General features: G+C 39.8%; 1 protein-coding gene across 6 annotated transcripts in view; it reads left to right on the forward strand.

The window, feature by feature from the left end:
- LOC125764278 (furin-like protease 2) overlaps positions 1-18,373 on the forward strand; it is a 365,455-nt gene that overhangs the window by 148,843 nt on the left and 198,239 nt on the right. For 3 of the 6 annotated variants that reach the window (XM_049428342.1, XM_049428338.1, XM_049428343.1), the window contains exons 1-2: positions 3,448-3,708; positions 12,699-13,377. The gene's annotated coding sequence lies outside the window, so the exon portion shown is untranslated. Of the gene's footprint in view, positions 1-3,447; positions 3,709-9,457; positions 9,776-12,698; positions 13,378-18,373 lie in introns of those variants that run through there. The other 3 variants (XM_049428341.1, XM_049428340.1, XM_049428339.1) reach the window with 2 other exon arrangements.

Here is an 18,373-nt window from a genome sequence, read left to right on the forward strand (position 1 = left end):
CCGTACCGTGCACATATGCACCCCCACACATGGGATAAGGGCGTCAAAAACAGTCACGTTAAGTTTGCTGCGTTGCCGCCAGAGCGGAAAGGAATTAACTGGTAAAGAGTGTCCACCTTTCTTCACTGCTCTTATCCATTTCCGGTAAAAGTTTTGTAGCTGACAGCATTGTGGGTGTGGTAGGAAAATCTCGTCGGAAAGGATTCGAAGGTATGATGTACAGGTGAACCTAAAAAACTAGGAAAATAAGTTGCTGCTTAAGAAAAAGTTTGAACAAGTGAGGCAACGTTGGTGATAGTTGTACGTAAAACAGTGTGACACATCCTATGATAACTACCCAACCGGTGGCGGTATGTTGTAAATGAGGCTAGCAGAAGATGATCTTTTTCTGTTGTTTGTTGACTGTATGTGTAATTGGAATAAAACAAAAAATAAAAGTCAAAAGCTGACTCTCTTTTGGGATCACCATAGGAATCTTTATCGGGAAACTCCCTTCAAAGTTTGGTGTTGCTTAAAGACGATGGACATTGCTTAGCAAAGTTTTGCTACTTTGTGTGAAGCACTGTAGCACAGCCTGAATGGCCCAGCACGTCAAATCTCACCTGAAGCCGTTTGGCTATTGAAACTCGTCTCAGAAACCTCAACTTTTCACAACTTCTTTTTATGATTATTCGGTCATCTTTATCTCACTTGCGTCCAACATTCTTGTACACTGTCAGATATACTACAGAGATGTCCTTCACTAACACAATGCACTTCAAACTTTCTACCGATTCTGTTTGGTCGATGGTACAAGAGATGGTCGGTTTAAAATGAATTAAACAACACTGAAAATCATTTATTAAATGCTCCTGTGATAAGTGCAGAGATTGTATGTTAGAGATCGTGTGATGAAAAAAGATGACATAGAAATTTAATTTTCATTCTCTTTTCAAGCGATTCATTCACGTTTCATTGTATTTGTCACTTTGATATAATTGTTGTAGTCTTGACTTTTTCGTTCGTTTACTCGTTTACTTTTCAACTTTAGAGAGAATTAGATAAGTACTATAATGTTACTTAGAACATAAGCTTGGATATTTATAATTAAGCAAAATTCTGTGTTTTATTAAAAGCTTTGCTGAGATTAAAATAAAATTGTTAAAATAAAATTTGTTTCCTTTTCTTTGTTTTCAAATAAATTTTCTGTACTAGAAAAAAATATTACCAGAAGGAGAAAACATCAAACAGGAAAACTCTAAAGCGTGTATCCATTGCTCGTAAATGTGTTTCGAATGGTGTTCGGATGAATATTTTTAATATATTACTTGCCTTACACCTTCGGCACGTGGCAAACGGAATCAAAAATCGTGCAACCGTGGTGAGGTTTCATTATCTTAGCTTTCGCCAAAAATTAGGCTGATGAGTAATGACACACGATTAAAAGTTTCTCTTTGACTGGTGATCCTGTCGCACGTCTTATGAGCACAAGTAACGAATTTTTGCCAGCCACGGATCAAGAAGAATCATTGAAGAATTTGAAGCTGTTCTTCAGGAATGGATGCCTCATTTTGTTCACCGGTAGTTGATGCAAAGTCATTCGGTTGAGTTTATTTGAAAACTTTTTCTGAGCTAATTTATTCGTACGAGGATGAGAAAGGAGAATGGTAATTTCGTACGGGATTCAAATTATTTTTGGAACAGAACATATGATTGTTTTTGGAATGGTGTGTGATAAATTTGAGACGCATTAGGCTTTTGCGTCTTGATGCTTTTTCGCCGGGCGTAAGAGTTTGTGTGAAGAATAATTTATGTAAAAGAGGATCTATACAACTCTTATTTTAGTAGAAGAATCTTCGATTTGTTTGTATTGTGTTGTTGGGCTGAATATTCCACTGATTATTAACTCGTACTGATTATTGATTGTACGGGAATGTTGCAAATGAGAAGCTGCTATTTTATCTACTTGCTGGTGATCGATTATTTTAGATGCTGACAATGATGTAAATGGTGCGATCGACTCGCACAAGAACGAAATAAGTTGGAAAATTGATACAAACTCAAGTAAATAAAATATCCGGGATCAAATACTGTCCGACACTCTGTACTAGAGATGTGCACACTGAGCAAGAGTGAATGAGCGAGTGAGTTTCATCGTGCATAGGAATTTATGATTTCAACTCAGCATAAGGAGTTTTTGTGATTATTTTACCTACTCATTTACGTGTTTCCTAACCTACTCTTTGTGCCGACTAATGACTCACTGCTTGTCGTTTTTACTCACTCACTCTCTATGCCGACTAATGACTCACTCTTTTGCGTTTCAACTCTTGCAATAACAGTGAGTAAGTATAACCCAAATATAAGTGTCATTTCATAAATTGTAACATATGTTTTGTTTAAATTAAATACGGTTTATGCCAAAGATTTTACAACCAGCCATGAAATATAAAATTCCGAATAATTACATGCAATTTAAAAAAGCTTTACACGAAATTGCAACGAATTAAATAATTAATCACTGCAGTAGAGTGATTTAAATCCAAAAAGAGTGACAAAACACTTACTCACTCTTATTGCGTGCGTTGAAACGCAAAAGAGTGAATCATTAGTCTGCACAGAGATCGAGTAAAATCCCCGAGGAATGAGTTATTAGTCGGCAGAGAGAATGAATGAGTAAAAACGTCGAGGAATAAGTAAAGCACTAGTTTAGAGTAATATTTTTATGACTCTCAAAAGAGTGAGTCAAAGTTACAAATCCTTATAACCACTCTTTCACTCTGTTTCAACTCTTTGAAAAGAGAGAGTATTCGCATCTCTAGTCTGTGCATTACTCGATGTTGCTAAATAGATGAAAATATATTTTCAGAAAAATCACTAAATAAAAATGTTAAGGATAACGAGATATTAACAACGGAGCATATCAAACATATTTCAACAAAATATGAGCATGCGTATTGGAACAAAGTGGATTAAAAAAGTCTTATATACAATTTCACCGTCAACTGTAATAAATCAAAATTGCACAATAATAAAAAAACAAATTGTTAAAATAATAAAGAATATGGACTTCGATACGTAATTGATAAGAAACCAAGCCAAGCCAAAAATTACAACGTATATTTTCCTAGAGACAAACAAATGTATAATTCTTTAAATGAAATTTGAAGGAAGCATTATATTCAAGATTACTCTTTTAGATTGATTTACTAAGAAACAATTTAACATTTTAAAATCCTCATAGATTTATAAAAGTTTATCTAATATGCTTTTTGCTTTACTTTTATTATTATTTCATTAAAATGCTTCCTAATTTTCGATTTTGTATTAATTTTGTACGCATCAATATCTCCACTGCGGTAGCAACCACTAGGCACCGCACGGTTTGTTAGCGCTCTTGTTGTGGTGTGGCGGCGCTTGGTATTACTGCGCAAGACAGCTGATGGTTGTTTTGATGGTGAACTGTCAAAGTGGTGTTTTGTTTTGAAACGAAAACAGGTTTTTGCGTATGAACGCATGGTGTCGAGTGCGAGTTTTGTGTAGCTAATTTCACGTGCTACGACACCAGACTATCGTGCAAACGCCACTGGTGTCGAATAGGAAGTGCAAGTGCATCGCGAAGTGAATGCGTTTCTGGTGCCGGAAAGTTATTTCCCCCGGTCCGGTTTGTGATAAGCACGCGGCACAGATCTGTAGCCGCCGTCGGGGTGCCGCACGGAACAGACGCAGGTAAGCAAACGACTTCGGGGACCGGAATAGAGTAAAAGTGCCTTCCTTCCTTCTTGCCGGTTCACTTAAACCTTCCCTGTGACCAACAGGTCGAAATCAGCTGGAGTGATCGGAAGAGAAATGGTAATTTACTTTCACTTTCGGAATGGCGTTTTGCTAGTCGTTTTGTGTCGTTTCGGGCCTGTCCCCCCCGTGCTAGGAAACGTGCTCCAAGTGTTCAGCAGTGTCGTTACTCGTGGTTCCCGCACTCATCCCGTCTGCTTGCTGATTTTGCAGCGCTGCAAAAAGGGTACGATTTGGTAAAAGGGCACTTCGGGAAGGCCGTCGTGAAAGCTTCCTCGAACCAGTAACCGATCGAACCAGGAAAGAAGAAGGAAACGGTTATCACTCCATCATCGCACTTGTTGCACTTTCCAGCAGTACAGCAGCAGCAAAGCAGTGATGATTTTGTGTATTGTAATTATTGGCCCTGATCTTGCGTCACGATCATCATCATCATCATCATTCAAAAGACGTCACCGGTTAGGTGACGAAAGGGAGATTACTCAATATGTAAAGTAAGCACTAAAACCCGAAGCCCTGGAACCGATTGGTGGTAAAGGGCAGATTAGAGAGCATACTCAATCACGGTCATCAGATACTGGAGCTGAATCCGTGGTTACGTGAATCTTTGAGACACACTCGCAGCAGTTGGGGTAAGCAGGCACGATTCGGTTCGTCGCTTTGCTCTCGTGGTCAGGATTTCGTATAATGATCGGTTATGTTTCTGATCGAGATCTCATATTATTTATGTTTTGAAGGGATCAATATCGCAACCAACCGGCTTATAATGGGAGTGGGCCTCAAACCCGTTCGAGGTTTTAGCATGTCTAGCGTACATTTGTCCACTCTGTTACCATTCTGTACTAGAAAAATGCTCTAATTCACGATTATATTTCATACAAGATTGTGTCCACTGGTAGATACGTTGCCTCCTAAAGCGATTAAGTTTGACCTACTTGCAAATGAAGGTTGATTAGCTGTTGATAATCGTTTGATTCATTATACAAAACAATTGTTTATCACTTAAGCAAAACAATCAAGTGTACAAACAGTACTGCAACAATTCTTACCCAGTTCAAACGTTGCATTACACATAGTAGATCCATTTAGCACAGCACAGTTCTTACGCGGGCCTCACAACGGCCATATCTAACCGGGCGTAAAATGTGCGGCCCACTGACCATAACCACACCATTTTGGGTTTATACACAAAGGAAAAAGTATGCAAAATGACGTAAGCACTCGACACTCTTCCAACACGAACTGTATTTATCTCCCCGAACTGGTGAGCGTACGCGTACGAACAACAAGGCTTGGTTGTTGATTTTGTTTGCCAGACTTGTCCCGGGGTACTTGCGTTTGCCTGCGTCTTGCGGGCACGTTTGCAATGGATTGTGCATTTTTATTTACGGGACGCGTGTACCGGACTGTTTTTCATTAAACGGAACATGTTAAGGGAAGCAGTATAAAAAAAAGAAACGTTTCACTAAGTAAGATGGTTGCTTGTTGTGGCGAAATCGGGGGTTTTTTTTTGAAGAGGAAGTTCAAACACGACCGGCCTATTACTTGTAGAATATTATATGATGTTCGTGAGTGGTTTTTTTTCGTTGTGTTTTATGCATGTTTTATTTTAACAATAATCGTTACATTTCGTCAATCTGTGACTCATCATCAAATAGAATTTTTTTTGTTCGTGCCTTTTTGAACCTCAACCAACACCATTTCACGTGATAAGATAAGAGTTGTAGGAAGAGAACAAAATGTGCCGTCCAGTAACTATTAGCGATAATAAAATTTAACCTGGCCCCACTCGCTCGCTCGCCGGTTGGCAAATTGTTCGTGCAAATGCAATTACAGGTTCGATCGGTGCAATGATGCATCGTGCTTTATTTGCCCCGTACGATTGACTTTATCGCCGCTCGGTTAGGATGGACAGGAGACGTCCAAACAGTAACAGTAGAATGCTTTTTAGCGTTCTGTTACAACCGTCTTGCAAAACGCGGGTACGAATCGTTTTGCGTCGGTTGTTAAATTTCAAGGTAAATACCGTCACCTCACAGCACAAAGACGAATGGCACAAATGAAACGGTTGCTGATGAGTTTAAAAAAAATCCCCTGCTCCGAAATGGTGTTTGTGCCCTCCGCTTCATACAATGCATTTGTTGTTTGATGGTTGTGTTTGGTTGGTACGGTGCAAAACTTGGCCACTTCCTGGATGTTGTTGTTCTGCTGGTGTTGATGTTGATCAGAGCGGCATGAGTTAGTGAGCTAGTCACGTGTTGCGCTAGGTTTGTACAATCTCAGTTCAATGGAAAACCCTAGTAGTAGTTCGCTAGTTTATCAGTTCCGAAGTGCTTCTTTCGAAAGTGTCCGATCGAATACAGAACTGCGGACCGAAGCGTAACAGTGTTGATGAGGTTTTTAATTTTTAACCTTGAATTTCAAAGGTTGTCGAATGCAACCGGCATTATGTCACAGATGTTTTGCTTGCTTACAGGTGCGGTATCGTCCGATGGTTCGTAACGGATGCGCTCTGTTGTTTGTTTTCTATTGCTTTAACGATTTACACCTACACCTGAGACTAACAGACGGGCCGGATGGGTTTTGATTTATTAAATGACTGTTTACGAATGTTTTTAGAGGTTTTCCGTCTGCTGCTCTTGAAGCCCGACTAACGAAAAGAATGCCACGTTGTGTTGGGGGAAAAACGTTATAAATCGGTTGACTTTGTTCATTAGCAATAAAATGTCAGTCAAGTTAAGCGATGTGGGAGTTTGCTTTGTGATAAAGTATTTAGTATTTAATTTTTTTAAATTTTTTTTTCATAATTAATGTCTTGGGTTTCCTTTTCCTTTTCTTCTTTCTATTGATAAATATTTTAACATGTTTTCAAAAATAAAATATTTTTAATGTTCAAATGTTTCAAATGTGACGTCATTATATAGTTGTATAGAACACAAAGAAAGTTTTCAAGAAGAATAATTAAAAACTATTACCGTAGGAAAGAATATCTCTTAAACGAAAGCTTTTGAACAGTTTAAACAGTCACCGAATACGCATTAGCACTCTAGAACCCTGCAGTCTGCAGTGGTGCCGACCGTTTGCCAACGATGGTCAGTCGTACACGATGCAGACATTTGGCGTAATTTAAAACCACCACTTTACCTTCATCGTCTTCGTGTGCCACTCGTATTGCTAGCGTTCGAAGCTGACCGCCGGTCCTTGTTGGAATCGTTTTTCGAAACGACGAGCGACGAAACCCGCGACTGTCGCTTGAAAAGGCAACCTTCGCCCGGCCAATTGATGTTGCTGCTGCCCCCTTCACTGCAAATAAAAAAACGGTTACTCGGCGCGCTCCAAAGTCGGTGTGAATTGGCCACCAAGGTACGTGCTGGATTGTGGTTTGAAAGTTACATTTTAGCTAGAAGGTTTGGGTGAGGATACGATTTTTTCTTCATCTCTCTCTCTGTCTCGCTTTGGTGGTGAAGTGTCCAGTGTCTAGAAGCTGAACTATTTTGGTAGCATTTTTGCCGGAGTATAATGATGTTGACCTCCGTGATTGAATATCTGGTTGGAATTCATGAAACATTTCAACCTTCCTTCCTCAAGAAATTGTAGCGCGAATGCAGTTTTCTACTTTCAAGCGCTGAAATGTTCAACATTGTAGATGACGATACGCACTTTTTCTTTCGCTTCCGTTGTATGTGGTTTTTTTCCAACAAACTTATCAGTGCTTGTGTTTTTTTGTTCATCACGAATGCACCTTTCAGGTATTTGATAAATGGTTGTCGTCTGCCTTGTTGAATGTTTTTTTCGTTCCACACGTACGTGTCCTCTGAACACACCTTGTACAAGAGTTGGCCCACTACACTGTACGCATTCTGGCAATTCCGGCCGATTCCAAATCACGCCAGCAGTCCGGCCACGTGCGACTATTACTAGGTGCAACCGGCCCCCTTGGTCCCCTTCACACGCACACGTGCGATAGTAATCGCGATAAGGGAACTCACCATCCAACGTGAATTGTGCAGGCAGCGGAAGGCGAGAGAAATTGGAGTTTTGCAATGGCAATACAATGGGCAGCAATTAAAACCCCAGCTTCCCAGAGCTACGTTACAAGATTTGCTGCCAGTGTGTGGTTTACCGGTTGATATTCGGTTGAGTGGCGGTTTTTTTGTGTTTCGTTGTTATTGCCTGTCTGTATGTTGCTGCTAGAATCACTTGATTGCATTCTGAATGTGATTTGTCGGTGTTTGTTTTTATCTTTCCCCACCCCCTGCATCAATAGAGCCAATAGGCTGTGGTGACTTCCGAAATTGATCTATTGTTTTTTTTAGAACTGGATGCAAAGGTTTGAAACAGATGAGATTGGATTGTTTGATTTTTGTTCCTAATTGTTTCATACCACATTTGCTAAACTGATGCTGATTGCTGTCAGTTTGCAAGGGTTTTTTTCGTTTGAGGATTCGTCCACATTGTGGTTCTTGGAGCGTTCAAGAAGGAGTCGTCCAACGACACTAAACGTTGAGTTAAATCTTTTTAACGATATGCTTGACCGAAACATTGATATGCAGTTTATTAATAACATTCCAACAATAACCTACTCCACTTGGGGCTTTGTGCATCTCTTCGCTGTAAAGTTTTTTATACCCATTCGCCCCGAAAAATGATACTTAACCCTGAACTGAGCACAACACCGCACGCGAAATGTAGCGCTTCCTCATCCATTCAACACACTGACCCTGGACGAATTTGTGGTTCGAATGAATTTAAAATTTGTTTTGCAAATGCTGTCTTTCGGTTATTAATTTAATGGAGCTTCCGATATACTTTTTATGCTGTCTGTCTCCATTTTCTTACTGTGTTTTTTTACACTTGTACACCCCGATCGCTTCGACTATTATTGGTGATTTCACTTTTTTGTTGCTTCCGTTTGTATTTTTTTTTTCAATAAATTGCGAAGGACGAACTACAAGATGAGTTGTGAAGAAGACTTCCTTTTGTTGTTGTTCGTTAAAACGGCAAAGAAGCCGTTGTCGAATTTACGGCTTTTCCGACAAAAGTTCCGACAAGAGTAGGCTCTCTCTCGCTCTTCGGGAAAAGGCTGAACGATACTAGACAACGAGAGAGCACCCAAGTGGGCCGAACGGTCGGGTTTTTCTCGGGTCGTTTTCCGGAAAAACTTTGGCATTTCCCCTTGTTTGGTGTGTGATCTGTGCGTGAACCAAACTCTTTTCAAACTGTAATTGATTAAGGGCAGGTTGGTTGATTATAGCGGAAGCTAACCAGGCGTATGGGCAGCTGGAAATCGTCATGAAAGTGACTCGTTCACCGGTTTAATATGTGCCGTTTGACGAATGCCACCCGATGATCAAGTTTACCAGCGCCGCGAGAGCATTCCGAGCAAAATTGTGCGTTACTCTCTTACCACTCGTTGCTGTTGCTTATTTATCCGACAAACAGGGGGGGAGGTTGGCTTGGGCTTTCGCAAAAGCTTCCCCCGCTGCGTTCGGGGTGGTGGTTTTTGTGTGCAATCGTACGGTGGAAAAATTCATTCCCATTCATTTTAATGCTGTCTCTGGCAAAATCTCACCAGCAAAAGAGCGCAAAGTTACTGAGCAGGGCGTGAGGCCATTTGCCAGGCATTATTAGCTCAGCACCACGCTCTCGCTTTTCGCGTTCGTGCAGCTCAGCTGTCGGCGAGCAGCAGCGCGTGTTCATGCAGGTTCATTCAGTGTTGGAACGCGTTCCGGTGCGGACACGGTGTGTCGAACGACGACAACGACGACGACGACCGCGAAACGCGAAATCGCGATTAGTGATTTTTTCTTCCGTTTACTAAAAACCACCCCGTGTGCGTGCGTGCTTTTTCGTTGTTGTTTTGTTCGCTCCATTCCGCGGCGGGACGCTCATTTTCCTTCCAGAAATTCGGGAATTTCCGGGGTGTTCGCATGTGACCGATGGTTGTTTTTTTTTGTTTTCGTGTGCGCTGCCTGCGGCGATTTGGTGTTGGAAGAAGAAAAGTGTAAGTGCCTGGTGAAATGTTCAGCAGCGGTGTTTTGCGTTTGTTTCGTTGGCCGCCTGACCAAAATTCATCATCCCTTCCGTTGGGCCGTAGCGGAATCGCAGTGGTTTCTTTTGTGCCCCGATGGCATGAAGCTCAACGTTTGCTCTTCATTGCTTGCGAACATCGCAAAATCGCGTCAATCGCGTTGGTCATTCTTTTCATATGCTGACGTCGGCTTCTGCTGTTTGTCTGCTAGCCGTGGTTTGTTGGGGAGTTTTTTTTTGTTTCTTCGAAGAGGTGGGGAAACAGTACAGATCACCACACGTACACTGCTGCTTTGTTGATCACCTTCGGGGTCTGTTCACTGCGTCTCTGCGTTCCCTTTCCTACTCCCTTTCGCTACCCTACTTCTGGGTGGTTTGAATCGTTGCGCAAAGGTTGTCCGTTGCGGTTCGACACTAAATCCATGCGTGCGTCTGGGGTACGATCGCACAGGTTAAGCTGCTGTGGATGTCTGCAGGAGGACAGTTTGACGTACAACTATCATCGAACCATGAGAGATATAATCATTTGCGGTCTCACATACACACACACACCAGATCAACCATTGCGTAGTGCAATTTCTGTACTTTGCATGATTTCCCCCTTTTGGGATTTCATCGGAACGATTTGTTCGTTGTGTCGAATAGTATTGAAGCTGTTTCTATCTATGTTAAAAATACAAAAAAGGAAGTGTGAAACAAAACACAAACGATCCGACATAAAACAATGCACATGAAAATGTAGATCGTCTTTGGTTAGGTTAAAACAACCTACCGGAACCGGAACTCTGTGCGTTTCTCCGATGTTTTTTTCCCTTCTTTTCACCTTTATACTCTCTCACTGTCCCATTTTCCCGTCCCGTATTTGTATCACTCCCCAAAAAGAGCTAAACCCTTTTAGCTTTGCTTCTTCCGTTAACCTCCTGACTATTCCTTCGCCAGCCAATGAAATTTGGGTCCAATTTTTAGTGGCCCTTTTTTAAGCATCGATTGATTGTTTCTACCTTACCGTGTTCATGATATTGGCGCTTGTGTAGGTGTGAACGTTATGGTTTTGTGCTGTTTTCAAAATTTCCAAGATAAGGTTTTGCAAATATTATTAGGGCGGCATATCCCTGGTTGGCGCAAGAAGAAGTAAAAAAAAAAGGTAGCAAAATGTGGCTCATCCTCTTCGGGAGCTAGATTGCTGTAGCTACTAAACCGACACCGGGCCCAAACAATCTGTGGGTTTTTTTTCTGTTGTTGGGTGTATTTTCACACAAGAATTCAAACCTTCTAGGAGAGTCGAAGAAAACCCTGAACCGGCATCAGGTTAGGTAATTCTCGTGCGTTTTATTTCATGCTTCCCGGGAGAAAGATTCCCTTTCCTCGCTTCCAGCCGATTACTCGGACAGTCCAGAGAAACAGGATACGGAAACCAGTCCGGGATGTGTGCTTCCTTTGCTCGGTGTGTTGTTTGTGTGGGCGTTTCAATCATCCTTTTTTTTTTAAAAAAGGACAAATGGTGTTTTATGTGTTGTTGTTGCTGTAGTTGGATTAATTTCGTCATGCTGGTTTTTGGGGCATCGAGCAGCTATAGGTCGCATCTTTTGCAGTGATTTTATCCAATAACTTTGTTGTAGGGACTAGTTTTTTTTTTTTTGATTCCATTCTTTCGGTTTCGGTTTGCGAGTTTGATTCCCAAAGTCTGGTGCGCGTGCATGAGCGACCCTTATCAAAAGGCGTGAGTTGAACGAATTTGGACATTGGGAATCAACGACGTACGTGAGTGTATTTCGGCATTGCAGAAAAAATTTTTGCCCAAAAAAAAACACGCTAGGATACACACCTGGATGAAAAACATTGCGACGAATAGTGAAAAACGGATTGCAATTTATCTGAAAATGTGAGGAAGCTTTTTCCCCATTTTTTGTTTGCCTTGGTTTGTTCTGGGTGAATTTGAGTATCAATTGAGTTTTTAGGAGCTCCGGAAAGGTGTGTGAAGAATAAATCATGAAAAAAAAATCCCCGAATGTACGGACTTGAGGGGCTTTTGGTTAGGAGCGCTTCTTGCACTTCGCACAAAGAACAAACTGAAACTTTTTCGGTTGCATCCACCGTGCACAGGCATTCGATACAAAGACCAAAGGTGATGTCATACCGATGATGCATTGGCTGTAGACTCATTCAGCCACCCGAAACCGGTGATGGAATTGCATTTTGTGGTCAAGTTTCAACTGGTTTCGAACTTGTTTTGATATGAGTTTTCGATTTCTTTTTTTTTACTGTGCGTGCGTACATCATCATTCTTTAACAAAAGGAACGAACCATTCGTTCAATCTAGCCGAAGCAATGCAAAGGAAAAACAATTCCAGTTTCTTGTCCTTCAAAGAATGAGCCGCAAATGGCAAGAAGTGGCAATTACGTTTGCGCAAATGTCAGCCCAATAAAGGAGGTGTTCCATTGGTGATCATTGAAGGGGGTGCGAACAACTCTTCGGATGTTCGAACATCCGGTGAGGTGTTTTAGAAATATCAGTTTTAATGGTGTATTGATTTGAAGTGGTAATTTAATAAATTGTTTATTGTATTGTAGAAGGCAACAAATACTTTCCGAAGCCAAATAAAAGTGAGTCATTCTAAATGACTCGTGTGTATTAGTCATTTCTGGATTTTTTTCTCGAGTTTATAATGATTTAAAGTTGCCTCTTTGTTCAATAAATCCTTTGGTTTTAAAAAAACGTTACATTGCGTTGGTTTTTTACATGTAAAATAATTATATCGGTGAATCAGTTGGCTTGTGGAAGCCATATTTCGTATTGTTAATTACTCGTTCCATCCCAATAATGTTAAACATCATTTGGTGAAGCAGTTTACGTTTGTTTTAACGTCAAACATTTGTTTTTTTTATCCCCTTTTCAGAATTAAGCACTAAAACTGGCACAAGCGATTAAAAAGGGCACGGTCATGCTACATCCCGATTGCGAATAAATATCGCGTTAGACGCGATTGCGTGTGATTTAGTTTTTCGTGCGAAAGTTAGTGTGACGGAATAAAAATCGGTATAGCAAAATTAATTGCTCGCGAGTGTTGTTACAATACAGTGTCACGTTGTGAGTTACCTCGAAAGGGGTGTAATTGTAAGGGGGAGAATCCGAAAGGGTTTTTTCTCATCCTTCTTGTGAAAATCGAAAAAAAATATTATCGTTAAAAAGCGTGTGAAAAGGAAAGAAATCCTTGAAGTGAAAATAAAAAGTGATTGAAAATAGTACACGAGTGTTGGCTAAGCTAAAAGGGAGTGAATTTAATTTCGCCCCTCATTACGTGTGTACGTGAGTGTTGTTGTTGTGGGCGGGAAGCAAAGGAAAGGTTTACCCTTGGGCTTAGATACGGTGCATCATATTTCTTGCAGCAGAGTTTGTGTGGCTTTTTGGCTTGCGTTTCATTAAAAAAGTGTCAATTGTATCGGTAGCGTTCGCTTTCAATTAAGCTCCCAAGTGGTTTCTAACGTCGGAAAGCATTTTTTTTGCAATTCATCGTTTGCTACGGATTTCGTTTGCCGATTGCTGTTTCTGCGTCATCGCAACCTACAACTTCACAGGTAAGTACAGCTGAAGTAACACGATGGGGGCTGGGAAAGAAAAAAGCATGCATTAAATCATCATGTTTCGAGGGAGAAAATAAAAACTAATGTACACACAAGAAGAAATGGTAAAAAGACACCCAGAAACCGGAGCTAAAACCTGAAGATTAATTATGGAGGTTTGATCGTTTTTGCAATTTGTTGTCTCTCGTGAGAGGTTGCTTTTATGGGGATCGGGGATTTGTGTATTGTACTTGATGTGCTTCAAAATACAAACCGAAATGGCATAATTGCTTTGTTTTTTTTTTACAATATGGTAGGGCTTATAAATGGTTCAGTTCATTTGCTGTACGTTTATATCCAACAATGTACATAATAGTATAATTTCAGTTAAAGTGATCTTTATTGGAAGTGAAATAAAAACGCTCCTGAGCTTATTTACTTATTTAGCAGTCGTAACAACAACTTCTCAGTCTTGGTCTGCTGCAGGAATCCTCAAATCTGCTCACGATCGCCGGCGTCTGTCAATTCAGTGTCCTGGCGTACACCATCTCAACTTGAGTTGGTTCGTTCGTTCGCGATTATTCTCAGGATATAATCAGTTCACCAGAGCTTAATTCTGGTATTAAAGCGAGTTTCATTCTTTGCGCGATAGTTATTTCACCATTCAATTCTTAGAATGACTATTCTTCTCGAAGACGAGTAAGAGGATTTCCTCAGATTTGAAAACATTTGTCTCCAGAGCTGACCCAAATATTGAAACGATATGGGTTTTATTTAAGTGGAGACTTTTGAATTTCTTCAGGCTTTTTAATTACTAGCATCTTAGCACGAATCTAAACATACGCGTAGGTGTTGAATTTGGACTTTATAGTTGACATTTCGGACAACTTCAAAAGTACGATCACATATCAGTCTATGAAGTTTTTGTTCCGTTAATGTCAAACCTCAGGGTCTTCGTGATTTGGTCCAAGTTTCAGAATCTGTATAGATGTATAGAACATGGTCCCCAAAGTTTCGCCTAGCGCTAAGTAAATAAGCCAGTAGACAGGGTATACCATCTTCTTAGCAAAGATCATTGCCGATAGGCAGAGAGACCAGAAAGTTTTGCATTCACCCTCACCTTGAATTGAGATATTGATATTGAGATATTGATATGATAAGCTATTGAGGTTTTAAGATCGTTTAAAATTAAGCTGAAATCGGGATTGTTTCATTTTGAATTGGCAACATTTCTCATTTTGAACAGAGCATTACTAAATCCAACGTGTGTCGATCTTAATTTGTCATTCAGAAATGCCCTAGGCCTTGAAACTCTACTCCTAATCCTAATCCTGGAACTTTTACTTTTCCAGAATGGACATCAATTGAATCGCAAATAAGATTATGTGAGATTAAAAAAGCTGAACCATTGTTCTCCTATTCTAGTTCAAGTTCAAATGATGTACAGAGTTAGATTATTGGGAGTTATAAGGAGTTGTGGATATTGTGGAACGATATGGTTATTGATAGAAGCTGTTTTTTTGCTTGTTAAGAACGGCCAGGCCGTATTAAGACTTATTTTACCACATAGCCGGATAGTCAGTTCTTGCTAGGGGAGAACGGTCCGGATGGGATTTGATCCCCAGTCCTGTCGTTTGGACCGGCGCCGTTTATCACATGCACCACCGGGCCGCCGCAAACCCGACAAGTTGTTGATAGCTACAAAAACAAATTTCATGTTCCTTATCATTTTATATGTTTTAAGCACAAATTTGTACTAATTTTGTTGTATAACATATTTTTATACATATTAATATTAATTTTTTTTTTTTACCACATAACATATTATACATAGCATGTATAATAATTTTGTTTTATGAAAGGATCGTCTTTGCAATGTCTTTGCATTAATAACAAGTTGCAATTTATATCGCTTGTTCTTGCAAATGTATGTATTGCTATACAGCTATTAACCCTCCACTTGTTAAATGAAATTACAACCACACTTATACCTATTATTATTTTTTGTTTCTTTTATTTGACGCGGGGTTTTATTTAATTTTCTTAGTGTAATAGTTTCAAGTTGAATCGTTACAATAACCACATTCGCGCGCATTCGCACAATAACCACAAAAGAGCTTTAAAAATCCATCATCACTTCACTGACATGCGGCGGTTTTGGCCTCTTTTTTCGTGTACGTGGGCCCAGTTCAACATTGTGTTCTTTCAGTGCCGTCTTGTTAGCGTAATTTGTTAACAACGCACAAGTGCCAGTTTCATGGTTCGCCTGTGATGTAACAGACGCAACTCGCACGAACATCTTTCCCGCTCTTACCGGCCACACCTGGCACAACGCGGTACAGGTTTGGTGTGGTAATGCGAATGTGGAGTCGAATGTGAGATGAAACAACAAAAAAAAACGCACGCAATCCACTACCCGATCACAAACGATAACGCATCGATCGTGACGAAGTTCGCACGTTTTCCTTTTTTTTCTTTCCACTGTTCATGTTCAACTTTATTGTTACTTCGAGTGATCGAGTTTGGAAAATCTTTTCCCCTAGCCAGCACATCAGCCCCAGTGACCGACGGAAATTACACCTCGGCTGAAGGAAATTACGGCTGACTTCATCGGGACGATGGTTTCGATTTCGGTTGCGACTGCTCTCGATTTTTAAAGGTAAAGGAAAAGCAGCTTTAGATTATGAGACGTCTAGGAGCTTGTGGGTTTTTGGGGTGCGTACAGGCTACGAGTAAACGCATGGCTGTGTTTGTAGCTTTTCACTGTGCCAAGCATTTGTTTTGTCGGTGAAGCGATCATAAACACGTTACTTAACACGCTTGGTGGATCAATCTCATCGTACGAATTTTCAAAATAAGAAAAAAAAACAACAGACGATCGCATTTCCCCGTTTGTACATTCCCTAATCGTACACTTTCATCGTATGTGCCCTACCGTAATACTGTTTAAATTATCGTATCGTAAGCTTATTAGTTTTAGTCGACTACTAGCCCCGGGGGTTGTTTTCCGCTTCCGATTGGTGGCACACGAGAAAGAGAGATAGAGACAGAGAAAGAGAGAGAGAGAGAGACGGAGAGAAAGAGTTTCTGTTTGTTTCACTTTTTCGCAGTGTCAGACGGCGAAACCGGTGAAAATGGTCGATATATAGGGCTCGCAGCATTAAATGTTTGAGCGTTTTTGAGGTGTACGACGAGGTGGCAGCTGGAGGTTAAAGTTTTCACTTTTTAATTGGAAAATGCTAGATGCTGTTGAACGATTTGAACAGAAGTGTTAAATAAGTGAACATAAAAAGTCGTTAATTTTCACGACGCTTCATACCGATTAGGTTTTTGCTCGATAAGCAGAATGAACAAAAGTCGATTAAATTTTTTAATTGAACTCGTCACCGTTTCACTTTTTCGAATTACGAAATATATTAAAAGTCAACAAATGATAATAGTAAAATTATGGAAATGTAATACAATTATAATTTATAATACTAAAGCTTCCATTTTGTTGAAATTTCTTGCTTTTTTCATGAACGTTTGAATAATCGATCCAACTCCCTTTTATTTGTGCCAGAGAATATCGATATGCAAAAAAAATTGTATAATTTGATCGACATAAAGTATTTGCTTTTAAACTATTTTTTTGTCTCTTTGTTACGTTTATACGATCGGAACTCCAACTGTTATTTTCTAATACGATTTTTTGCAAAAACCAATAAAACATTGCTTTCCAGTGTGCGGAAAATGGATAAAAGGGGAGGGAGAGAGAGAAAACAAAAAGCACTAAATGCAACCCGAAAAATTCCGTACACATTCCAAATGTCGCTAAAATTGTCAGTCCAAATCGTGGACAGTGAATTTTATTTCACTACCGTGGGAATGAGTGAGTGTATGAAAGCAGTGTGTTTCGAAGCTTGGTTTTTTTTAAACGACGAATCTTTTTTATGAATATTTTACTCCTTTATCGTATTCCGCATATTAAGAAGCTGTACGTGCTTTTCCACGACTGTGCACGGATACGTAGGCATCGCATAAAACGCAATAAAAAAATAACACTTCGTTTCGTTCAACTTTGACTTCGTTATAAAGAATCGAACGAAAGTGGGGGAAAACAGAAACAACAAAAAGAAAGTAAGAAGAAAAACAAACAAGAACACAAAAAAGACACCCACAATTCAGCATTTGGCGCCAATCACAGCACAGAAAAGGCTACAACCGTGGAGTGGAAAACAAACACCAACAAAATGGTACTGAAAAAAAAACCTGAAATCCAAAAGCGCGAATGGGTTCCGTTGTGCATTTTTTTTTCAGCTCGTTTAAACGTAAAATTTACACTAATCAGTAAACTTTTGATGGTGAATCACTTTACGGCGTTAACGTGGTGGCTGTTCGACGGCCATCGTATGTTTTTCTTGTTTTGGTTTTTAATTTTCCATTTATAGGGTTTTATACGGTGACGCCATTCCAACGGTGATTTTGCTTTTTTTGGGGAGCCTTTGTAATGTTCCATTCGGTGCGCGTTTTTGAATTGTTTGTTTTATTCTTGTGAAAATCTGTGGTTCACTATTTTGTGTAGATGGTTTAGGATTTACAATTTTTTTCTGAAGTCATCCAAGCTTGCTGGAGTTAGTATCATATCGTATTTTAACATTAGAACTACCGAACCAGTCATTTTGACTGGAACGCTTCATTTTCATCACATTATTTTGGGGGTTAAACAATCCCATGGTAGTTGAACTATTAAATTTACATATACATTTATTCTATTGTAACATCTCCAATAAATTCCATTCTTACGGAATTTAGTTTCAGCTAAACAAAAATTTAGTATCAAGTGTGAAATAAACCGTTGTTCATTTATTCAAAAAAGGCTAATTTAAAAAAAAATTATGAAAATTAAAAGTATTTCTCCTTGTGAAGAGCTTTTTGCATTTTATTCTCACCAGAAATTAGGCATAATATGAGTGAATGAGTCTTTTTTTTTAGACAGCAGTAATAACCTGCCGTTGGGAAAAAATAATAA

The sequence above is a fragment of the Anopheles funestus genome, chromosome 2RL (assembly GCF_943734845.2).
Source record: "Anopheles funestus chromosome 2RL, idAnoFuneDA-416_04, whole genome shotgun sequence".
Taxonomy (NCBI): Eukaryota; Metazoa; Arthropoda; class Insecta; order Diptera; family Culicidae; genus Anopheles; species Anopheles funestus.